Consider the following 14,146-nt stretch of genomic DNA (forward strand, 5'->3'; position numbering starts at 1 on the left):
AATCGAATCCAAAATGTAACGAAAATATGGCTGCAGTGCGGGGTAGAGAGAATGCAGGAATAAACCTCAGGTTTTTATTTTTCACTCCAAGAACAAAAAAAAGAAGTATAATAAATTTAAATATCACAGGACTGTGCTCTATATTTGTTTTAAAATAAAAAGATACATGATTCGCAACGTGCTGGTTACTCGGGTATCTGTCTGTTCAGTTTTGATGAATTCTCACATCTTTCAATAAAAAAACCTACTCGGACAAGTCCTGCGGCTCCCGCTTGTTTCATTGCGCCCCGTCGGGGCCGCGGCTCCTCCGCAGGTGCGCAGCGCTGCGGGCGCTGCCCGGCACCGCCGTGGGGCCGATGGGGAAAGATGAAGATGGTCCGAGGTGCGCGGCAGTCCGAGCCGGCGGAGCGCTCCGTGGGGGCCCAGGGGAAAGGCTGCCGGCTCCTACCGTCAGGGGATTCTGCCCTCAGGGCCTCTGCCCTCCCCAGGAGCCCCCCCCCTGCCCGGACAGAACCCGGCAGGTGCGCTGGAGGGCCGCGAAGTTGTCCGCGGGTGCGCTGATGGACGCGCACGGGGATTTCCCGGGTGAAACAGGAGAGGACACAGCGCCGGGACCCTACGCGAGTGCGGATCTGTCTACACCATCCTCGGGGGACAGCGAGACTGCCGCGGATGAGTGCCAGTGCCGCCCCGGGAGGGCAGGGCCCTGGCAAGCCGGTAGAGTCCTGCCATGCTACGGTGACGAGCATTGGTACCGCCGAGAACGGGAAAGGCTCCGGCACACCGGTTCCAGACGAGCTCGGGATGCGCCGGTCACACCAGCCCCAGCGGGGAAGGCATGACCCGGGCAGAGCGGCACCGTCGGGGATGGGGCTGCCTCGGCTCCGGGGGACCATACGTTCCCCCCCCGCTGCCGGAGCCTCTCGGGGCGTTGCGGGGCGCGGCCGTGGAGGACGCAAACGGCCTTTTCCTCACCAATTACCCTTCTCCCGTTCCCGGGAAGATTTATGATCCCAACTGCGGGCGGCGGCAGGGGGCCCGTCCCCCTCGGGCCCGGAGCGCAGCGCCGGGCGTAGATCGCCCTCTGCTGGTGCAGCCGCGCACCTGCCGCCGCCTCGCCTCGACGGCGCGGGTCGTGCGCGGTCGCGGCTCCTCCTTGGCCTCCCCGCAACTCCCATTCCATGGGGACTGCAGGCAGGGAAGGGGCTCCCTCACTTAGCAGTGTGTGAGGGGAGGTGCTGGGGCTGGGTTCCCCGAAGGCAGGAGAGAAGTGCTGCATGGAGAGCAGTGGGGCTGTTTCTACCTCTGTGGAAGACCAGCAGGGTGGGAACTGCTTCACGAGGAGGAGGGAAGTGTAGTTACTAAAATTAAGCTTGCAGAATTATTCTGTACAAACACTTAGGATGAGTAACAACTTAATGGGCTCTGTTTTTAGAGATGGGGGGGCATGGTTTGTGCCAGTGTGGGGGTTCTCCTGGCCCTTTCTGACACCCCTCCAATCATGCTGGGTTTAGGCTACACTGGCTAACCACAGCAGGGAGATGGCTCAACACAGCCAGCACCAGGGAAGCCTGGTGTGAGGGTCAGTGAAGGTTTAAACATCACTTCCTCTTCAGTGGCTGAACACAGGGGCCTAAAGGGCCCCCAACCTGCCCTGTGAGCATGAAGCCACTCTTCACTGGGGAGGGAAAAACTCTCCCTGCAGAGTGTAGGTTCATGACTGTGACCTCGAGGAACGGTGCAGGAGGCAGAGGGCAGGGCCTGCCCCCCCCAGCAGAGCATTCTGTCAGGAGCTGAGCTGCTCCAGGCCTGCCATGGCCAAACCCAGTCTCAGAGAAACCCTGTTCAAACAGCCTAAGGAACAGCTACTCATTAGTCATGCACTGCGCTGGGATTATTTTCCTCAGCTATGAAAAGACACTAGGAGGCCCTGCTGGGGCACACCCAGCACAGCCCCTCCCCCCCCCCCCCCCCATGGCTCTGCTGCTCTGCACCCTTCAATGCACCCGATGAAACCCTGCTTGGCTGTGCCATGTGCTGTGGTCACTGTTGAGTCATGAAAATGAAGTGCTGGGTGTTCCACTGACCTCTGTCTGATGGAAGGTGATGGTGTTGAACCAGCAAGCAGCACTGGTGCCATGTCACTAGCACAGTGAAATCCCACAGCTGAGGATTTCACTAGGGCTAGTGGTGGCTTTGGAATTTCTTCAGCTAAATGAACAGGGTGCTTGGTTAGACACTAAAAATAGCTTCTTACCCCGAGAGTTTTGTGGGCCTGGTAGACAAACCCTGACTAACTTGGCCACTGAGCTGCTATGCAGCACAAGACACCGCTGAAACGGCTCCATGGGAGGGCGTTTGTCAGCAGGAACACGGGCTCCCTCCAGAGCATCACACAGCCCCGCATGTGGGGGTGGCTCTGCCACAACACCCATCCCTGTACAGGCCCAGGGGTGGCTTTTTGTCCCTTACTCAGGCTGAAGGGCTCTGTTGATGGCGCTGTGCCTGCATGTCAGTCCAGTGCCACCACACGCTCCCCAAGCATGTCAGGTTATGGGTGCATGGCAGAAGGGTAACAGAGCTTCACTGGGTGTGCTCAGACCCTGACTGCTATGGAAGGTGGGGAAATCTGGTTTTTTGTCACTGCTGTGTGGGGTTCATAGGAGCTGACCACTGCACATCGAAATGAGGGCAGGGCAGCACCTCGAGAATGGTGCCATGAAGCTGGGCACACTGTGCCCTGTACTGAGAGCTCCCCCATCCCTGTGGAGTTTCCTTGACCCATTGGTACCACAGGCAGGTTCAAATCCACCATTTGAACACTTCAAGGACGGTTCGGGTCCCTTTGCCAGCCCCGGGACGCTGCCGTTCGGGAAGGAGGGTCCCGGGTGGGCGGGCAGCGGGGCTGGCATTGGGGTGGGCAGCGGATCGGCAGCTCTCGGTGCCGGCTGGCGCCTGCCTGCAGCCGCGCTGCCTGCGCGCCCGGCCCGAAGCGGAGCGGGCCGAGCCCCCGGCCGCGGCTCCCAATTACGGCCCGGCCGGCGCTGCCCCCCGCGGAGCGCAGGGGCAGGGGGAGCGGTCACAGCCTCGGAGCCCCAATTACCCGTGGGGCCGCCGCTCTGTCTGCCGCCCCCAGTGGAGGATCAATAGACAAAGGACAACGCTGGGGCCCTCCGTGAAGCCCTGCTCCCCCACCTCCGGCGGCGCATCCCTTAGCGCTGCGCACGGCGGATCCCCTGCGCAGGATACCTACGCATCTCGCCGCACCTGTGCGCTTGAGGCGGGATGCGCAGCCGCTGCGGCGGCCCCGCACCTGCGGCCGGGCGTGATTTATGGGGCCGTTGGTAGGCCTGGGTGAGGTTTGTTGGTTATAGTGGGGTTTCATGTGCTTCATCTTCTGTTCTGTTCAGTGGCATCGAGCTCCAACGGAGTGTCTCAGGAGTCCCCGACGCGGAGCACAGCTTGTCTCTGCAGCAGCCAGCTCGGTGAGACACCCCTTCCTCCCCCGTCTGCTCTAGGTTTTTTTTTCCTGGGGAAGCCCTGGAGTCTCTGCCCAGGTCTCTCTGCCAGGCACCAGTGCCTCAAAGGCCTCTTCATTCCCTGCAAGTGGTTCTGGCCTGTTAATCCCTCAGGGGCATAGTCCTTGTCACGGGCTGAGGATGCGTGAAGGTTGAGGTAGCCATCCAGACTGTTCCCTCCTGCGACGTTTCCGGAGCTGCTTTGATCTGTGCTGGTGTCCGGTGGGGTAAAAACATTATCAGGGAAAAAGCAGCTGTTTACTTGGATGCAAAGCTGTTTTTTAGCATCAGGCACCGTTTGCTCCGTCTCTGCCCTAAGGCAGGGTGGGAAAGGGGAAAGGGGAGTCTCTCGGTTTATTCCTGTTGTTTACAGCGGCGGGTGAGAGCGAGGGAGAGCCGGACCCGTCGCCCTGCGGCGCCTGTCCGGCCCTTTCCCAGACCTTCCCCGGAGCCGCTCCGGGAAGGGAGGAGGCTCAGCCGCCCCCCGCGGGTCTCTGCTCTGGACATCCGACGGCACGGAGGCTGCTGTGGGGCACCCAGCAGCCCCCTCCGCTGCTCCTCTCGGGAAAGCAAACCTGTCCCAGCCTCTACTGAAGGGCAGCGGTGGAGGAGCGGGTGGCGCAGCACCGCTTTGCCTGGGGGTCGCAGGAAACAAGAATACGGGGTTTTTCTTCCTCGGGATGTGCCTTGGCTCCAGAACGTCCCGGCCGTGCCTGCGGCTGCCCCGAACTCTGCCACCAGGTGGCGCAGCGGCGCCGCACGGTGGGGGCGGCCCCGGCTGGGTGGCAGCAGCCGGTACCGACGGCACCGTTAGCGAACGTGAGGGTTTTGGGTGTCCACAGACCGCAGGGGTGATGTTACTTCCAGCTGCGGTGGTAACACCCCTCTCCCTGCACTTGCCCTCTGGGCCCAGCCTGTGGTCACAGTTGTGTCGCTGTGGTGCACCTTGCTGGGTGCCATAGTGTGGGTATATGTTCATTCTTTCTATTCATGGCCCGTGTGCAAACGCAGGTGGGTGTGAGCAGCCGTCCTGTGTATTGACAGCTTTGTGGGTTCTTCCAAAGATGTACCTATAGACCCCTTCAGAAAGCAGTGAATGCTTGCTCTGAGGCACCTAAGCACAAACAAGCAGCCAGAAGCGTTAAGGCTTTGTCTTCTGCACGCCAGGTTTTATATTGCCCGAAGTATTAACAAATGAAATCATGCGAGAGAGGCTGTTTCTTTCCCTCGTCAAGCTGGCATTGCTGTAACTGGTGACATAAGCACAGGTACATCTGTCCTTCACCTCCCACTGATATCTGTAAATGGTCCTTGCCTTCAGCCTTGGGCCTGGCAGGCTCAGTAATTCTTTGGAAACAAGATTTAATTAAAATGAGACAACGCTGTCAAGGGACTACCTAATTGTCTTTGCAAAATGACCTTGTGGAGAGCTTGGCTCCGTTCCCAGCAGAAAGGTGTTGTCAGTGCAAAATCCGGTGCAGCTGGGGGGAAAGGGCTAAAGACTTTTGGGAACTAATTCTCTAGGCTGGGAAATAATGAGCTGGTGGAGACACTGCAATGCTGTTGTCTCTGCTCCAGCTCCAGAGCTGTCCTCCCCACCCAGGCCACACTAGGGCTCAGGGACACCTTCAAAATGGCTTTAAAAGAGACGAATTGCATGCACCCAGGTTCAGCCTAGGTAAATACCGACAGGTATCCCCAGCATTTCCATCTGCTCCTCTGTGTGCTAAATACATGTGCTTTCTCCCCACATCAGAGAGAAGGGAAGGTAGTTTTGCTGTTATAGCCTCAAAAGCATCTGAGATCCCCAAGCAATGGGTACAGCAGTGCAGCAAGCCCTGAGCTTTCCCCATCCCATGCATGCTCTCCCTCACTCATGCTGAAGATCGCTGCTGGGCAGTGAGGGCTTGGATCCATGGGGATGCTGCACAGTGCTGTGAGGGGAGCGTGTCACCAGCTCCCATGGGCCCCTTGTTGCTGCAGAGCCCTTCATCCTTGGGATCGTTTTTGGAGCAAGACCTCCCCTGGTCTCCAAGCCGCTGGAGAGCCGACCTCCACGAGAGGGAGCATTTGCAGGGATTTCGATCCCAGCTGGGTTGTTTTGGGGTTTTTCCCAGTTGTTTTCAAGCAGACTCATTGCTCCAGACTGGGGCCAGCCTTGGAGCCCTTCTCTTGCATGAAATGCCCATTTTCCCAGGGTGAGGGGAGAACTGGACAGAAAGCTTACCCCAGAGAATTGTCATGCTGTCATCCGGCCGTGTGTTGTGCTTTGGTGACATGAGGGAAAATCCTGTTGTTTCCCTGGATGGGTGACAGGGTCCTGTCCTTCTGCCCCACCATGGGATCAGGAGGATGTTTTCCTCATTTTGGAATTTCATCAAAGAGGAGAAATCCCTTTAAAGGGTCCGACTGGTCTTAGTCAAGTGTGGGCCCGGACATGAGGCTGTCCTGGCTGCAAGCGAGGGGCTGAACAAGCCTCCTATCCTGGGCAGCAATGATAGGGAGCACTGGAAGGTGCTTCATTGCAAGGTCAGGTCCCCCAGGTGGGGATGGTTGGAGGGACCCTGACCCTGAGTTACCCCAGTGTGGCTTTCTGTGACAAAAAAGTGGCTTTTGCAGCTCACATGCTTGCCCTGTGGCATGGGGTGTTTTGCTGGGGCCCTATTTCACCCCACATCTCCCTCTGGTTTCAGATCCTTCCAATGCCAGTGATACCTTCAGAATGGGAGAGGGCTGTTTATGCTTTCCCAAGTGCCTGCTGCAAATCCAAGGTTAAAAATTCCCCCTTCTGAGGGTGCACAATCAGGCCTGAGCTCCTTGGTATCTGTGTGTGCTGTTGGTGGTTTTACAAGAAAGATGCACGACCTGATAGAGGCCTCAGACAGGACCTGGGTCCTGCCTTCCTTGCATGTCCCTGGAGCCTGCAAGTGCTCAGCCTACCCTGTTTGCAAACAGCAGAGCAGATTATCAGCGAGCGTGTCTGAGATTAGAGACCCGTATTTATGTCTGCTTCCCCCAGAGCCAGGGAGGCCGGAGCTGAATTTGGTGGCAGACTCTTTGGCACCACAGGGCTGATTACTGGGGTAACCGTTTCTTTTGCTGGGAGCATCATGGGGAGAACTCGGATGACTTTCAATTAGGGAAACAGGAAGGGAAAAAAGGAAAAGAGAACACTCAACAACAACTGTTTCCTCCATCAGGGAGGTGGGAGGGAAGTTGGGTGCATCTCTGAAGTGCCATCAGTTTGCACAAGTTGTAACCCACGGGGCAGTGACTGAATTACTGGGGGGTTTGACTCCGTGTCCTTCTTCAGCTGCTCTTTGGTGCTGTAAATTCTTGATGGAGAAGCCCAGAGATGGTGAGTTTGCAGCTGCAGGATGCAGAAAAGCCCCAGGGTTGCTCCTGTTTTGCTGTCCCAAATGCATGTGCCCTGCAGAGCATGCATGGGTGTAATGCTTGCTGTTGCTGGGCTGCAGAGCCTGGCACTGTGCAGAGAGGGTATCCTCATCAAACCAGAGTGGCATCTTTTTCTGAGGGCTCTGGTTAGGGGAAATGGCAAAGATTTCTCTCTGCATGCTGTGTTCTCCCAGGCAAAACATGTGCCCAGCTGTGAGCAAACCTCAGGCTTTGGAGGGTGCATAGCTGAGCAGTAACTTTGCTGGGCCAGCCCAGTGCCATGGCTGACAGCAGTAGATACCCCTGACCAGCCAGAATGGCTTAATGGGCTTAGTGTGGCAGTGTTCTTATAAACAGGCACATGAATTAGTACAAATCTCATTAGATCCAAGCTTCTTCCAGCCTCCTGTGTTCCTAATGCCAGGAGCAGCCCCTCGCAGGGGTCCTGTGCAGTCTCTGGGTGAGTAAACTCCCTTGGATGAGCTCTGAGCTGCTGCTGTGGGTGCTCAGCCCTTGCAGCTGCATCCCTGTGGAGCCATGGCATTTTAGGTTTGCTTTTCTCAGAACCATTTCCATTAAGCTTAATGGGTGGGAGACCAGAAATCTAATATGTAAAAAGCCATTCAAGGTCCTTGGTTATTTTAAACCTGATTTAAAGCTTTGGTTACTCTGTTAGGACAGTAATTCAGCTGATGTTGCCCAGGAGTGCTCCTCATGTCTCCCTTGTTTAACATGCACCCACTGCTTATGTGCTCTGCTCCAGCTCAACACAAGCCTTGTGGTGCTCAACCCCAGCATCTCTGCTTTCCATTGGTTCTGGCTCTTGGCTGTCTATAGGCCTGCTGCTCCAGGGAGCGGGTCTGTCTCAGCAGGGTGTTATAGCATGTCCAGTTAAAACAGGGGAACTGCAGGTTTAGCCTGGAGCACTTTGAGGAAAAGGAATGGTTTTTCTCCTGTTGGTGCTGTGCCTTGCATGCTTGCTGAACGCTGATGGCTTCCAGGCAGTGACAGGGCTCTGTCTCTCCCATTTCTTCTCCCAAATCATTACAAGAAGTGGTCAGGAGTGTCCCTTGTTCCAGAACTGTAGCTGCTCCTCGGGCAAAGCACCTTGGTTGGTGCTTTAGGGCCTGAGTTGGGCTCCTGGGAGCTGAGGCAGGAAAAGCCACAGGAACTTGAATGACAAAAAGATGTCTTCTTGCATCACTGCTGAAGTCTGCTCTTCACCTCGGCAGAGGGATGCGAGCAGCAGAGGACTGGGGCAGGCAGCAGAGCTTGAGAAATCTGCTCCTCAGGGACATGGGCTCTGGTGGAGCAGCACAGGATAAATGAACATGAGAAAAGCAGGCTTAGCCCTCCAGTCACCCTTTAGATGTGTTTCCGGCTGCTTTTCATCTCACTCTGAGTTTAAAAGCCATCTCATTCCAGCACTGCTGCTGCTGCCAGCTCCGGCATGGCTTCAAAGTAGGGCTGTGTCGGGACGGCCCCGGGGAGAGGCACAGGGAGGAGAGGGAAGGCTGTGTCCCAGCAGCACCTGCCAGCCCTGGGAGCTGCATCCTTGGGAGCTGGGAGGGTCTGGCCTCCAGCAACCCCACTGTGCACTGGGAGCGTGTCCTGAGATGCGTCTGTGGCTTCCCAGGAAAGCGTGGTGGGACAAGGCTGTCATCTCAGGGGTACTCTTCCTCCAGCCCTTCTGTCCCACTTGCATGGGGAAGCTCAGCCCTGCAGGGGCAAGTGGGGTCACCTCTAAGCCAGGGACTGATGACCTCTCAGTTTTGCATCCCCCTTTTACATTCCCACTTACCTAGATCTCCTTTTCTTCCCTGTGGAGCTCTGTGGTGTGGCTTGGGACAAGTGCCAGCAGTGGCTGGTGACATGCACTGTCATATATCCAGTTCTGGATGGATGCACTTCTTTTTAGTTCCTCAAACCTCATCTTAGAGGATGAGCAGCAAACCTCTCCATATGGAAACGTGCTGCCCAGACTATTCTCTTCTTGGGTTTTATCTGTTTGCCAAGCACTCAGATGTGATGTGATTCTCCACTTTTTCCCAAGAGCTCTTGCTTCAGCTAATTTGTTGGGAGAAGTGCACTTACTGCTTGGTGACAAAATGCGTTCTTGAGATGGAAAAAGCTCTTTTCAGTAAAAACATGACATTTCAATGGTAAAGTAACTTTGCATGCTGTTTCTGATTCTAAAGCTCTGCCTTGGAATGCTCCCATGGACTTTGAAATCAGAGCTGGCTCTTATGCTTTCCAGGTTTTATCCACCTTTCCCATATAATTCCAAATTGCTCCCTCTGTTAATGAGACAGTATTAATTCTGCCTTGCTGGATTTTCATAGATCAATTCCAAAGTGCAGTGTCCCTTATGCCATCCCTTCTTTCTGGGAATTCCCCACACACACACACCTCCAAGCTCTAGGCTATAAATACCTTTAGACCAGACTATGGGAACTGCACAAAGCTCCGTACCTGGCTGATGACTCCTGAATGGATGAATGTATGAATGAATGCCCTTCCTGGTATTGCTCCATACTAGGATTAACTCCTACAGCCACCTGCTTCAAATTAATACGTCTGCTCATTCGTAAAGCATTTCATCTCCATTAAACGTGCTAGCATTAATTTCTCCCCGTTAATCTGACCTGTGTCACGAGGGAGCAATGCTGGTATTTTTCCCCCTCTATAGTCTATGTAGTGTTTAACTCTTCTAAGGCTGAGGAGCAAAAAACCGTGGGAGTCAAGTGCTGCAGCTGGTTGGAGCCAGCAGAGGGGAGGCGAGAGCAGAGATTCTCCTTTTCCCCTCTTCGCAATGAGTATCAGGAGAGGGGGGAATGGGTATTGACTTATTTTCACTATTCCAAAGTAAGAACGACCCAGTCAAGCTGTTAATAGGCGGTGCCAATAGCAATCGATCCAAGAGCAAGCCAGCAGTATCGGATGGCAGGCAGAGTCTGGAGGGGTTTCCCTATTCCTCGTCCCCCCAGTTAAGAGGTCAGCCACAGGGCTGGCTGCTGAAAGCTGCATTTCCCCTACAACAGCCTGTGTCATCCCAACCACGGCTCCTGAATCCCAGCTGCCACCTCCTGATCTTGGTGTGTGAATGGAGTAGACACTGCATGAAACCATTGCACCTTCCTGTCTCATGAGGGGACCAAGGCCACATCCTTCCCATTCCCTGTGGGACCACTGATCCAGGCACTCTTCTCTTTGGCATAGCTTCTGCTGGCGAGTGCCATGCGCTGGGAGAGCAGGGGAATATTTACACTGGAAGATGGTATCATGGTGCCCCCATGGAATGCTTGTCCCATGGACAGCTCGAGCTGTCCTTTGAGGTGAAGCACAAACAGGTTTGTTTAAACAAGGTCACCCCTTTAACAAATTTAAGTGGATTTCACTGTAAAATGAATTTATTTCAACAAAACCTTTTTTGATAAATTAAACCAGCACCACTCTGTATATAATTTCTATAAACAATCTTCTCTAATGTTTACCTAACCTGGGCATGCAGAAAGTCTCACATGTTAAATATTAGATGAAAAGGAGCTATGAAAGCTTTAAATACTCTTTTTCTTTCTTTTAAGAAAGCCAGCATGCCATGGGAAAATACTTTGCTGCTTTTGAGCTGAGGCTCTCCAGGCCCTTGCCAAGGGTGAAGGGAAGCGAGCCCCTTGTGCTGCTATGGCTTTGTGTTGGGTTATTTTATGTCCAGGGCTGCAGCAGAGCTGTAGTATGAGGATCAGCAGGGCCTGCTTGGGTGCATGGTGCAGGCACCCATTTATGCTCAACACTGTGTATCTGGAGGGTAGAAGTGCAATGGCTATATCATGTTTGTAGGGTCCTGGGAAGCCCACAAATTAATGTTGAAGTGTTCATTAGTTAAAGGGCATCAGCCCAGCCCTGCTGGGAGAGGTGAGAACTGGTTGTGATTTTAAGTGCTGCAGTGTTTCAGGCTCTGCCAGGTCTTCTGCCAAGTGATTTGGGTGCTTTCCCTTGATCATCCTGGTTGCAGAGTGCCACTGGAAAAGATGGACATGACTTCAGTGAGGACAAACTATCTGGCTCATAAAAGATAGCTGTGGTGAGTGAGAGATCTGCCTGCCATGAGAATTAAGTTTTTCCTGATAGGGGATATGTAGGTTGGGAGAGTTTGGGTGATTCTGTGCTGTTTGCCTCCAGAAATAAGGAAGGGGTGAGTGGGTTGGATATGTTCTTGTGGAAAGCCCCAGCTTGGATAAAGCAGCTGTCTTCCAGCTTTGCTCCTCAAAGGCAGATTGCTCCATTGCTTCAACTCCTTCTTGGGCTAGACTCCTAGTCTTTGCTGCAGCTGACTTCTCCCTAAGACATCACCAAACCAAGTCCCACGTCCCATTGTTAAGTGAAAATGAGGGGAATGTGCTTTGCAATGAAGCATATAAGGAAGAAATTCTTTATTGTTAAGGTGGTGAGGCACTGGAATGGGTTGCCCAGGGAGGTTGTGAATGCTCCATCCCTGGCAGTATTCAAGGCCAGGTTGGATGAAGCCTTGGGTGCCATGGTTTAGTGTGAGGTGTCCCTGCCCATGGCAGGGGGATTGGAACTGGATGATCTTAAGGTCCTTTCCAACCCTAATTATTCTATGATTCTATATAGCTTAACTGGATTGGAGGGAGGAAAACTGAAGCTTTTGTGCCGAATAATTCAGTATTTAGAGAAGCCTTCACAGCACAAGTCCTGTCAGCTGCTCACATCTTTACCTGGAGCCTGTTAAGCCAATGACTTTATGATGAGTTAAATTATTCAGTAATACATAGATTAAATTCAGCCCCATTAGGATTGCCAGAATATTAACACAGAGAGCTGCACCATGAGGCTGTTTGCAGATCAATCAGCCACTGCAGCCACACTGGTTCTTGCTCAGACCTGATGCTATCAGGGGATCACCCACTCCAAAAACAGCTCCTCTGCTTCCTGGCATCCAAGACCCAGTGACCCCTCTTACCTGGGATGCCCATGGATCCATAGCTTTTTCTATTGCTCGTCATTAAAAGTTTCCAAAAATGGTTTTTGAGGTTATTTAGATGGTTTCCCAGTCTGCTCTGGCAGGTGACAACCTGAAACACTTGGTGAGATGGGTGAGCTGCTCAGGGTATTAATGGTAGTGGCAAAGTGATGCACTACGAAGCACAACTGCCTGCAGGAGAGAGAAATGATGTAAATGACACAGGAGTTAGATAGAAACAACATAAAATGACACAGGAGGTAAGAATGATATAAAATTATGCAGGAGATAGGACTGATACAAAGCAGGTCTCAGCTGCAGGATTCATGAGACAGGGTGAGTCCCTGTCTGCTGGGGATGGAATGAGACCCTGCAGCCCCCAGTTGGCTCTGGGACTTCGATGGGCTCAAAGTGGCTTTTGACACTGTCTTCAGTGCAAGTGCATAGAAACCCTTTTGCCTGTGGGCAGGGAGAGCCTGAAATGAGTTCACATGTTTCTTTGGGGCTTTGTTGATACTGAGGTTGCAGGATCTGTCTAAAATGTGTGTTAAAAATCATCTTGTCTTGCAGATAAGCCCCCAGAAATTCCAGTATCTCAAATATATGCTTGGAAGTGATTTATTCTTTTTGCTTTTGGTGTTTCCCTGATGCTTTTCAGCATTATTTTTCATGACACTGTGTTACCAGAGATCATTTTTGGTGGATAACACAGTATTTATGGAGAAACCAACAGCTAAATCTGGTTATCATTGACGTTGCTTATAAAATATACATAGCAATCAAGATACTGACCATGGCAGTAAATTGAAAATATATTGAAAACATAAAGCATTTTTTCAATTTATTAGTAACATAAAAAATATTTGGGCATTTTTTTCCCTCTTGTTAAAAGGAAAGATAGAAGTTGGGTTCAGGAAATCTGTGGTATTGTTGATCCTAATGGTGGTGTGGTGCAGAGGGCAAGTGGTGTGAAGGGTTTTGTGGGCTCTCAGATATCAAACAACCTTCTTGGGACACAGCACAGCAGTGCCTGGAGCATCTGCTGAAGGGCTTGTGGACAGAGCCCAGCCTCCAGCAGGCATTGTCTCAGGGTTAACATCAACTGCCCTGGCCCTAAGGGGTCCTGAGAGCAGCTTTTGGTGTGGCTGGAGGGCTGGTGGCCTTTCAGTGGTGGTATTAGAGTATGTGACTTTCCCCTGCTGGCTTCAGCCTCCGGTGCTGGGCCAGGTCACTCCTCCTGCCCTCACTGCACAGCACAATTAGGGCACATTGTTGAAGGGTTAACACTGGCAACTGCTGGGTAAGTGTAAAAATGTTAATAAGGCTGCTGCGGGTAGCCCTAACCTGGGAATTTATGGTGGTAGTCAAAGCTCATGTTTTGGATCAATGCAACATCCCTTCTCTGAATGAAAAAATAAATTAAACAGACTGTCATATGGAGGATATGTAACCAAATCAATCATATTTATTGCATTTAATCAAAACTTGATTCTGTTAAATTTATTCCATATGATAGCTGTTGCAGGATGCACACCTAGCTGAGGGTGCTGGCGTGGCTCAGTGAGCTCTGCGCTTCTCAACCCCTGTGTCATTACACACTAATAAGATTAGGGGTATTAATTTGTGTATGATGCTCTGAGCAATGGATGTGGTGGGCGAATATGTACCTGGGGAAATGGTCCCAGAGGCTTTACTGTGGATAAATACTACATATTTAGCTCCTGCTCCCACTGCACTGCCCTGTCTGCTTGCTGCTGGCTGCATCTAAAAGGTGGTGGGATGTGCTGCTGCTGTACAGCATGCTGGCCTCGCACCATACACCCACCAGGCACCATTCATGGCCATGCAGCTAGGTGTGATGGGGCAAAACCTGTCAAACACCCCAGGTGGGACCAGAGTGGGGCTGAGCAATGTCGCACAGGCACATTGCAGTTTATACGGGACCAATATCCAGGTGATAAAAACAGAAGCCCATGCTGTCACCCTTCCACACCAGTGTGTGGCTAACGGACCCTGGCAAAGTCTCCTGGCTCATGCCATCCCTGCCCCAGCACGGCCTGGGCTGCTTTCAGCCTCACCACTAATTGAATCCACCCATTCTGGCCAGAGCCATCCATTCCTTCAGGAAGGGTCTTGCCACTGCCAGCAGGAGCAGGTCCTCAGGAGCAAGGGATGCTTGCACCTCCCCTGCCTGCCTGCCTGCACTGCTGCATTCCCATCCTGGAAGGAGGATTCGATCACGAAAATCTTT

The sequence above is a fragment of the Melopsittacus undulatus genome, chromosome 13, assembly GCF_012275295.1.
Source record: "Melopsittacus undulatus isolate bMelUnd1 chromosome 13, bMelUnd1.mat.Z, whole genome shotgun sequence".
In the NCBI taxonomy this organism is placed as follows: domain Eukaryota; kingdom Metazoa; phylum Chordata; class Aves; order Psittaciformes; family Psittaculidae; genus Melopsittacus; species Melopsittacus undulatus.